The following is a 10,327-nucleotide window of genomic DNA, read 5'->3' as shown; positions in this document are numbered from 1 at the left end:
GCAAGCAAGTTTCTTTGTGAACTTCCCCTTTGCTGGCTCCACAGCCCAGTCCCTGGGGCAGAACTTTGGACCCAGAGCTCCACTGAGCCCTTTGTCTTAGCACCCGAAAGGCTGATGTCACATGGTGTCACCAGAAGGGACTGAAATCTGAACGCTGGTCTCTCTTTCATCTCAGAGGAACCCTTAGTAAACATTGTTTTTCAGAGTGCCTGTGGGGACAAGCGTATGAGCTTCACAGAAGGGCTGACACTGTTGTGTGGCTCTTTATGTATGCCAACTGGTGCATTTTACACTATGCAATGGATTTCTGCTTGTCAGGAAGCCCCGTGTTATGAGACATAGTTTTTAAAGAAACCTTACAAATCCAGGTTTCTATGCAAAAATCCCTCAGTTGATAAATTTTGTCAGATGAATTAGACCCGTGTCATGTGGCACATACAATCCGCATCTGTGCAACCTCAGTCTGTTCATTTAAATTCTCTATGACTCCATTCCCTTGGACAGCAAATGGGAGAATTGAATAGCAGTCACAGAGCAAAGTCAGTTCATAGTTAATGTTGTACAGGGACGTAGGTGTGTAGTAAGTACTGTGTGCCAAGAATTTGAAAATAAGTAAGTCAGTTTCCACCAGCCACAATCTAAGAGATACCTCTTTTTGACTTCTCTTCCCAGTGTGCCTTTCAATAGTCTGTGAGCCTCCCTCACCTAATCTATGGAGGAGTAGAATTGGGACCTCATAGGAAAAGCACTGGAGGAAGCGGCTTTGTTAGTGGACACAGCATCTCCCGTAGACGACATCTCTTGCCCTCTGTTGTGCAGCTGTCGTGAGGCAGAAGACAAATATAGTCACTGCCAGTGCTAAGCCCTCGGATCTGATTCAGCCCCACTCTGGGCCCTGGATGGGTGCTCAACAAAATGTTGACTTCTGTGAGCACAGTCAACACATATGTTCCTGGGAGCTTAAACACCAGCTGCCTCATCTGGAAGCCATCTTGTCCTGGTGGGAAACTTGGCCCAAGACTTTGGCGTTAACAGCACCGGGAATTAACCTACCAGTTTCTACTCCAGCCCGATGCTCTGAGTACAGCGTTGAAACGCTGATGATAGCTCTTCATTTCCCTCCAAAGCGTTCAGAGTTGTCTCTTGTGAGGAACAGATGTCTGGAACTCGAGCCTTGGCAGGAGCTTGCAGCCTGTGCAGGAAGCCATGTTGCTTTGGCCCCTTTATGTCTGAGAACTGAAGAAAGGTGGGAGGGGCAGGGGGAAGGGAGAGAAGTCATTTGTCCTCCAGTGGGCAATGGGCGGCAGGACATCTCTGAAGTCCTGCTCTTCTTTGAATAACAGGGCTTCTCACCAGTCCCTGTAGAAGCCGCAGGCGGTGAGTGGTGAGGCTCCCTCTTGGAGGAGCCGCTAATACTTCTCGGCATTCCTGAGGCAACGGCAGCCAGAAGACTGCTCTTTCACCTTCTGATTTTCCATGGGTTGACTATAGCTGGCCCCTTGGTGCGCTGGATCCCGAGAGCTTCAGGCAGAGATTTTAAGGCCCTGAGACACAATTCCTCCCTCTGCCAGAATCTTTTCGCTTCTTGACCTTCTCCTTTGGTGCCTTGTGCTCATTAAGTCCAAAGCACTCCTGCCACAAGGATAGTCAACAGAAAGGATTGTGCCCAGAAAGAGTGGGGGACCACCCCCCCCAACCAAGCACTTTCCACCATGGCTGGTCTCACTTCGAAGGACCTGAGTTTGGGTTTATGAGACCCAGTTGGCTTTCCAGGCCCAGAGTGTTCAGTGGAAAGGGAAATTGACCCAAAGAACAAAGTCCCCCAAATCCAGCCTCCTTTTGTAAACACGGTGAGAATATAATGAGTCTGACTGAAAAACAGTCCCCAGGGGGAGATGTGTACAATATTTTATTGTCCCAGTTTCAACTCAATACACACCCCTAACTGATTCACAGGCCAGCTTTTATCATCAATCTGTGGGAGCTTGCCCTTGAACCCTATTTCTAGCTGTGCAAGGTAAGCCGCTGTTTTGTGTGGGCTACAAAATTGTGTGTTTGTGTAGATGCGTAGACTTGAACAATAAAACACAGACTTTAAGCTAAAATGAAAGATACTAAAAAGAATACACAATATAGTTGACAACCATTAAATTGTGTGTAAAAGGGCTCGTGCATAGTTTCATAAACTAGCCTGGCCTGAAACTGAGAGAGTCGAGAGTCTGCTGGGAATAAGGGAAGGCACACAGTAGGTAAACTGATAGAGTCTGCTGGGAATAAAGGGATGCACACAGTAGGTAGTGTCTGCATCCCTCTAAGGGACCTCACCTTGGGCAGGACAGTACTTCCAAATAAGGAGGCAATCATAGCATAGCAAGTAACAATGTCACAGAACGGTGTGAGGCATCGGTGCTGAGACCATGTGGAGGGCGCAGTGTCCAATCTCTGGGTATACAAACTTTTCCTGAAAGAAGTGGCATCTGAGCCGAGAGCTAACCCCTGAATAGGAAAGAGGCACAGGAAGGGGAGGGTTGCCCTGGAGGACAGGGAAGCAAAGACAGCATGTCCATATCCAAAGGGTGTGCGAGACAAGGAGGTCTGGCAGCTGCAGAGCCAAATCATTGGGAGTTCGGAGTGTCCAGATGAACGTGAAAGAAAGCAGCGCCCAGAGGTCCTCCTCATCCTGTTCGTCAGTGTTATCTGAAGTCAGCATCATGGCATCCTTTCCTGCAAATGATGGGGACAGGTGAGGGTGGCGTTACTTTAACTACAGCTCTTTGTTGCACCACATGGAGATGGTTCGACAAGACCTGGCTGGCGGCAGATATTCCACTTAGGAGGTTGCTGTGGTCCTCTGTGCTAGGGAAGAATGGTGATCTGGACAGGGTTATGGGGGGGGGGGTTGGAATAAAGACCAGTGGGAGGTTCTGAGGGGGAGCTCTGCGAGCCACAGTGACGGAGAAGTCGGGGGAGAGGCAAGCTTCAGGGCTTCTGGTTTGTCAAAGTGGGAAACTGACCGTCCCACCCCCAACAAACAAACACAAGCCTGAAAGAGAAAGAACAGTTTTTGGAAAGTATGGGGTGGGTTTCAAAAACAACAGGCTGGAGGTGCTACACAGCCAGGACATCCCAGAGGCAAGCGGATGCATAAAGAGGTTTAATTGGCTTGAAGTTCTAGAGTTCAAGGGCATGGAGCCAGCGCCTGCTTGGCTCTCAGAGGGTCTTCATGGCCTCACAATGGTAGAGAGACAGGCAAGGAAGAGATTGATTTCATATGTCAAAACATGGAGTCACTCTTGTTACACGCACACACATCACACCACACACACACAAACACACACACACACACACACACACACACACACACACACACACACATCCACCTCGGCTCTGTCCTCCTGACTTTATACAGTGGGTTATTAAGGGTGCTAAGATGTTAAGATCTTTCAGCACTTGGTATATACCTTCCAAATTCCCTATTCAAAATGACTAGGACAGAAGGAGGACTGAGCATCCTTTCAGGAGTCCAGTCATTGATTTCCACACCTCAGCTGGATGTTAGGAGGTCCATACACCTCTCATCCCATGGTTAGCCACACCCTCTGCATACGCCTATCATAGGTTAGTGTTGGGGGACAGAGGGTACCCCACATAATGCACCTTCATGGTTTGGGGGAGAAGCACAGCGTAGGCATGGCTGAACCAGAGGGTCTCCTTTCCACCAATTGGTTACGGATGGGTGGGTTCACTTACCTCTGTCAGCCAGTCAAAGCTCCTTACACGGCTGAGGGAACAATATTGTGATGCTTAAAACTCACATCCCACCACGCTCCAATCCCACCACAATCCATCATGAAATCTAATAAATCCCTTGCCATCCACCAAATGTGTTTATTGTCAGCATGGGGTAACAACAGCCTTCTTTCTGTCTAACCCACTAATTGGTCCAAACATTAGCCAAGCCCATCACGTCCTTGGCATTCAGGAGCAGTTTTGCCACATCCATACAATAAACTTATAAACAGCAGAAATAATAATAAAAAAGTACTTTATGAAAGCAATGTGTAAGGGGCCACAATAAGGAGGGGCCTTTCCCCTTGCCAGCTCCAGAGCTCTGGGATTCAGAGTAAGGGACAGACTTCCCACCTCAAACCACCAGCTTTGTGCCTCCCTGAGCTGCCTTCTCTCCCCAGTTCCTATCCATGGTCCCTACACATAGGTGACAACCTTGGCTTCCATTCTAAAACAGAAAGTACGTCAGTATCGAGAAGAAAGTTACTCTCTGTGTGTTTGCATTAAATTCCTAAGCAACAATATGAGATTGCCTGAGGGAGGCCACACCACTCCAGGGAGCCCAGATTTGGTGGGCTGGGAACTGTGAGGAAGTAAGCGATGCCCAGAGGAAGACTGTGTGACAGGGCCAGCAGGGCACTGCCGAGCGGTTGAGATACACCTTTACATCAATGACCCAAAGCCCCGCACATGGAAACAAAATCTCCACTCACCCTCTGAGGCCCAGCATCCTCACCCTATTCCACACACCGGCAGAGAGACTGGTCTGCAAGGCAGCCCTAATTAGAGACTGCCTTTCTACTCTACCAGCTTCCTGCGAGAAGTCAGTGGTGCCAGAGCCAAAACCTCAGGCTGGAACAGAAACCAAACCAGCCCTTCCTCTGTAGCCAGGACTCCAGGCAGATTCCCAGCCTCTGAGTGTGGAGGGTCTTCGGAGTAAGAACCCTGAGGAGCAGCCTTCCATCTGCTCTTTGTTGACATTTAATATGACCGGGGGATGTCTACAGTGCACAGTTTATCGTGTGCTCTGGCTGGATGTTGTCTTCTCACAGATGTGCCGTAGGCTTTGAGTTGTTTGTTTCAGCCTGGCCAGCTGTAACTCTCTCCCCGACGAAAGAGGCTCAAGGCAGCCGGAGATCAAGTGGTTTCTTCATGCCCATGACTTCTTTGGCATGAAGGGCGTGTGCAGAGATGCCTGTCCTCAGTCCCGGGCTGTTACCAGCACACTTGGCCACTTGCCCCTGTGGAACTTTGGTGGTGCAGGGAGATGAGTCACCTGAGAGGGATGAGTGGGTGAAGCCAGCTTCCTTCTGTGATGGAACATGGGACACGTGCACATAGCAGGCAGGAAAGTCCTCTCAGCTGAATTCACTTTCTGCCCAGGAATATTCAAAAAAGTAGGAGATAAAACACATTTTGTCGATTCATGGCACTGAGAGGGGAAAGTGAGGGATGCTTGAGTCAAAGCTCCAATAAGAATAAAAGAGTTATCCCGAGCCAAACATGAGTGGTCAAAACCCAAGAACATGGATTCAAGCTACGCAAATGCCATGTTGCCCTAAGGAACTTGTTACAGAAGGCTGGTGCAGTCAAAGAACTATGAAATTATTAAATAGGCTCATCTCCCACATAACTGGTGGGGATACCGTGCAGGCTACAGAGAATGGGGTGAATCTTGGTCTTACACGAGATTTTATATGATGGCATCTTTGTTTTGGTGGAAGCTAACGGTTTGCAAAGGTTTTCCTCCACCCTGGGAAGAAGATAGGGTAGGTACGACGTGGCTGCTAAGGGCCACAAAGATGGTCAATTAGGATTGTTCTAATTCTCCAACATTTTAACTCATTGCATTCATGAAGTTCCACTCAACCAGCCTGCGGGATCCCTAACAGAGGTGTGACTTTTCCAGGGAACTTCAGTTCACAATAGCAAAAGTACTAAATAAATAAAGCGATGACGAACTAGGACTCACGGGCAGATATCAGCTCCCTCCTCTTTCCTAAGAAACTGGACAAGCAGTCACTTAATACAGCTAGAAGCTAAATATTTTTTTAACCTTTGACACTTTTAATTTGTGAACAATTTGATGAGAAGCAATAAAGAAAGAGAAAAAGAAAGGAGGAAGGATGGAAGGAAGGAAGGACAGAGCAGTGCTGAGCAATGACTGGTCCAATACAAGAAGGGCTGTCGGAAGGAAATGGAAGATTCTGATGGTGCTGAGGATGCTCGTCCACTGTGGGTGTGGCTGTGTGTCTCTTTCTCTTTTAATTTCAAGCAGAATGCAAAACTGTCTGAATCATGTCTGCTGGGTGAATTTTGTTTCATTCTGGTTTCTGTTCTGTCTTCCTCTCTCCTTCCCCACCTGTCCGCTTCCTCTAACTCTCCGTGCGCTTTACCTGTGCCCACCTTCCAGTTCCTCCTGTGTTTAGAGTCCTCCACGACTCAGATCAGGGCTATACCACAGCATCCCGTTTAGAAAATGTCTCCATGTGCCCTGCCACATCCGGGTATCACTCCCTGAGGCTGGTCACAAAATTGTGGACATACTAAGGTCATGTGTATCCTTGGTAAGCTGATTGTCGATTCTTCGATCAGGATCCAGCTCCCATGATAACCAGACCACTCCATTGCCATTCACCCCTTAAAGGAAACTGACAATATGGATTAAATCTCCAGCACATGAACTTTAGGGGATGAATTCAAATGACAGCAGCAGCAAATGCTGGATCCCCAAAACAACCCCAAAACACTGGGGTTGATGCAAAGAGTTGTGAAATAAACAGGGCTGAGCGTGATGGGAGTAACTGGTAGCCAATGCTTCTCAGAGGCAGCTGCCTCTGCTTAACCTTCATCTGGTTTAGATAGAGACAGAGGCCCACATTGGAGCACTGAACTGAGCTCCCAAAGTCCAAATGAGAAGCAGAAGGAGGGAGAACATGAGCAAGGAAGTCAGGACCACGAGGGGTGCATCCACTCACTGAGACGGTGGGACTGATCTAATGGGAGCTCACCAAGGTCAGCTGGACTGGGAGTGATGGAGCATGTGATCAAACCAGACTCTCTGAATGTGGCTGACAACGAGGGCTGACTGAAAAGCCAAGGACAATGGTACTGGGTTTTTATTCTACTACATGGACTGACTTTGTGGGAGCCTGGTTTGTTTGGATGCTCACCTTTATAGACCTGGTTTCTTCCTTAGTTGCTTCTCACCTAGTTTGTTTGTTTTTATTTTTTGCTTTTTTTTTTTTGACAGGGTCTCTCATGGAAGATCGGAAGATGGAATTCACTGATTGGCTAAACTGGCTGCTGGCTAGCAAGCTTTAAGACTCTTTTATTTCTCCACCCCTAAAACTCAGGGATTGCAGGTGTGTGATACCACACCCGACTTCTTATGTGAGTGACGGGCATCCAAACTCAGGCCCTTGTGCTTACACTGCAAGCCCCTTGCCCACGAAGCCATTTCTCCAGCCCTGACAAGGTGTTCTCATAAAACTTCTTATACATCTTTCAGCGCAAAAGCAAAAAGTCACATGGAAATCACATGGGTCCTCCACAGGCTGAAGGAGGAAGGGTCTTTCCCGAGAGCAGCCCTGCTCTGCAGTCTGCCAGTTCCTAGGTTCACTCTGCCCTTCGAGTTCTTGGCGAACTCTTTTCTTTTATATTGTTACATCCATTTTTCATGGTGATGGCTATCCCACCTCGGAGAGTTCCCTATCACCAAGCCACAGCTTCACTCCCTTTGAACAGTCGTGTAAAAAGCTAGTCCTTGTCGTGTGGGCTCATGTTTACGAGTATGCCTGAAGACCCAACATTCCAGGACCCAGAGAAAGTATGCCTGAATAAACGCTTGAAAAAAAAAGCGAACCAACGGATGGGCTGAGGAACCTCGCCTTTGAAATGTCGCCCATTGCCCAGAATGATCTGTAATGACCAAGGTCACACACAGCGGAACAGCTAGCGTAGCATCTGGCACTTGCGTCCTTCAGACTTGATGACAAGCCCGTAGGAACGACAGCCATGTCTATCTCACTCATCATCAAATCCCCAGCGCCTTGAAGCCCAGATCCCATGGATGGATGATTGCATGAATAAGCACCCACCTGGAGCCACAGGTTGGGATGTGGTGAGAGCACGGCTCTGGGAACTGTTGCTCAGGTCCAGGTCACACCTCTGTTCTTGACTTGCTGCATTGCGAAGACTGAACGAGAACTGTCTTAAACCAGCAGGGTCTAGCGAACGCTGAGCCTTGCTTCCAGAAGCCATACGAGCCTCCCGTTACTGTGGATGCCAGGACACTTCTCAACATCAGCAGGATTTTTTTTTCTCTCTAAAACAATGCCCAGAGGCAAATGCTGTGCTTAAATTAAAAAAAAATATGGACCACTTTTATGGTTTATAGAATGTAGGATGCTTGAGGCATAATTCTAGGACAGATGGGTTTTCACCATCTCAATTAATTTGGAAAACAAACAAATGAAAAACAATTTCATCAATGAAAAGTTAGGGCAGTGGTTGGGGAACTCATTCCTCTCCTAACTCTGCCAACTCCCGTCTTAGCCTGATTCAGTTAAAAGGTAAAGCAAAATGCAAAGTTAGGAAAACACAGTCTTCTACTGAAAAAGTAGTATTGTTGTTAAAGACCATTAACATAAACACATTACTAAAATACTATACCATGAAGCAAAACTTTTCCTTAGACAAAGTTAAAAAAAAAAAGAAAAAAGAAAAAAGACGACGGAGAAGTAATCCTGCAGCCTGGATGAATGCTGAGAGCAGGGCAGGGCCAGTCTGGAGAAAATACGGTCATGTATTTACAAGCCGTTTTTAGAGAGAAAGTAACGATAGCAGTCACCCTAAGGCCCAGCCTTCATTTGCCATCGGGGTGATTTGGGCTGGGTTGAGGAGCTAATTTGAATTTGGGTGACTTTGCTTTGCACACTGGATCTTTCGCTCCTGTCAGACGGATCTGCCGACACATAAGTGCTGACATGCGCACAGCAAATTAAGCCCCAGCCATTTTCCTCCTCTGGGACTTAACGCCGGGAAACATTATACCGGGCTGATTTCTTCAGACACGCGCCCCCGGAAGACTGCGGGAGACCTACGTTATTAACATAGCATAAAGGGGGAAATTTAGTTCTGTTACCTGCGCACTCTTCCCTGTTCAACTGGACTCCTGTGTGCCCCTGTGTAATGGGCTTGTTGCTAGGTAACAGCCACAGGGACCCAAGAAAGCCTTCGTTGAGGGCTGCATACATTTTCCATGAAAGCCCTTGCCTGTGTAATCTGGAGACTTGGTTTCCATGACTTACTGCTTCTGCCACTCTCTCTCGTGTTTGTTTTTGTTTACAGAGCTCAATTGAACCAACATGTGAGCCCCTGCATCTCAGGCCATCTGCATGAGAAACCCCATTTCAGTGGTGCTGACTTCTGCCAACTATTAATTAAATAAAGAGCATTTGGCCTTCTGTTTGTCTCCATTGTGTATAAAGAAAAGCATTAGAAATCTTATTTAGGCGCCTCACATAATAGGGTGCTGGTTTAAATACAGATCGGGGCCAGGGTAACGGCCTGCTGCACAAGAATGAGGATGGGAGTTCGATCCCCAGCATCCATGGAAAAACCAGGCATGGCTGTGCACATCTGGAATCTGAGCAGTGGGGAGACAGACAGGTAGATACCACGGACTTGTTGGTCTCACTGACAATCTCACTGAAGAGGTAAGGTTTAGTTTTACTGTGAAATACTGTCTTTAAGTCAGGGAGTGGTGGAGAAATCCTTGACGTGCTTAGTTACAGCTAAGTAATACAATTACCCATACTGAATACACACACACACACACACACACGAGAGAGAGAGAGAGAGAGAGAGAGAGAGAGAGAGAGAGAGAAAGAGAGAGAGAGAGAGGAGTATACAACACACACACTAAAAATAAACAAATAAATATGGGCGTAGATATGAAAAACATTATTCCAAATCCCAGTTGCCTGGGGAGAAGTAAGACTTATTAACTGCAAATAATCAAGGTAACAGAAGAGTTACAAGGTCAGTGTAGAAGCTGCTCTATGGTCATGTCAATTTCAGCCCTTGCTTTGAAAGCTGGTATAGCAAGCGCAAAGTGTCATGGTGTATAGATGTTGCCTTAAAACGTTTCAGAAAAAATAGAATAACCATTAACAGTTGCTAGACCATAAAGTTGTGGCACAGGGTGCTCATTGTCCTCTTCCTTATATTTTTACATCTGAAATTATTCATCAGAAAAAAAAATCCTATTAAAAGTTAACAAGCAGAGGAAGCTCTTCTAACACAGAAGCGTGGTTTGTTCCTCTGAGGAGCGAGAACTGAGCAGTAACGACGTTGCGGTGTGAGGGCTGGAGGAGGCCAAGAGAGTAAAGATGTGTGGTCTCGAGGACTTGCGCAGAGGGAAGCAGCTCTGACTAAAGCCCAGTGCTGAGTAGGTGAGATATGCGACATGACTTGTGGTGTGAAATTTGAAATCATTTCAGACTATAAGCCACCCTTTCTTTCTTTCTTTCTT

General features: G+C 47.2%; 1 long non-coding RNA gene across 1 annotated transcript; it reads right to left on the bottom strand.

Moving 5' to 3' along the window:
- Positions 1-1,891: 1,891 nt before the first annotated feature.
- Positions 1,892-8,821, bottom strand: LOC146889335 (uncharacterized). The gene is made up of 2 exons (XR_015736801.1): positions 7,890-8,821; positions 1,892-2,724 (listed from the first exon to the last, which is right to left on the bottom strand). It is a non-coding gene; the product is annotated as an uncharacterized LOC146889335 (long non-coding RNA).
- Positions 8,822-10,327: the final 1,506 nt, after the last annotated feature.

Source organism: Myodes glareolus, chromosome 27, assembly GCF_982192425.1.
Source record: "Myodes glareolus chromosome 27, mMyoGla1.1, whole genome shotgun sequence".
NCBI lineage: Eukaryota > Metazoa > Chordata > Mammalia > Rodentia > Cricetidae > Myodes > Myodes glareolus.
The sequence above is the reverse complement of the archived record's forward strand: the minus strand, read 5'-3'. Positions and strand labels throughout refer to the sequence as shown.